The following is a 710-nucleotide window of genomic DNA, read 5'->3' on the forward strand; positions in this document are numbered from 1 at the left end:
AAGACATTCTGAAGTACAAGAAATATTTCACTTATTTTATTAAACCTGTAATGACTCCTATGTACATAGTAAACAAAATGCAAATTCCCCCAAATTGTTTAATAATCCAAACTTAACCAGCTTTTCTAACTTTTCTTGTGTTAAACACACTTGTGATTGTGCAACCTCTTCTTTAGTTATGCACAACTGTTCAAATCAGTATGCTCTGCTGTTTTTTATTCTGTCTTTGCTTGCACAAATCCTTTCACCTAGAATGCCTTTTTCTAAGGTATTTGCCAAAGTTTAATCTGTCCTTACAGGTCATTTTTAGTTTTCACTATTACATTACTTTTAATCTTTTTTTCCACATTCCCCAGTTTGAGTTAAATCTGTCCAGTCCTGTTCTCTTTCTGCAAACTTTTGGAAAACCAGTCTCATATTTAAGTTCCTTGAGAGCAATCTTTCCAGATAAAGCTCAAGCTCCTGGTGACCCCTATGTGTGGATTGTTGTATAAATAATAACTAGCACTGAAAACCTCCTAATAGGCATTCAGTTCATGTTTGTTAAATTGAATTCTAATTAATGCAGTCCCAGATGTTGAAATGAATGCTCTTTTATTGAGGTGCATCATCTTGAAAAAGGATTTGTGACCTGAATATTGAGAGAAAAAAGTAGGCTGTGAAAAATAGTAGAGAAGATCATTATAATTTTCTTATGAAATAGTACATTT

Source organism: Galeopterus variegatus, unplaced genomic scaffold (genome assembly GCF_000696425.1).
Source record: "Galeopterus variegatus unplaced genomic scaffold, G_variegatus-3.0.2 Scaffold3360, whole genome shotgun sequence".
In the NCBI taxonomy this organism is placed as follows: domain Eukaryota; kingdom Metazoa; phylum Chordata; class Mammalia; order Dermoptera; family Cynocephalidae; genus Galeopterus; species Galeopterus variegatus.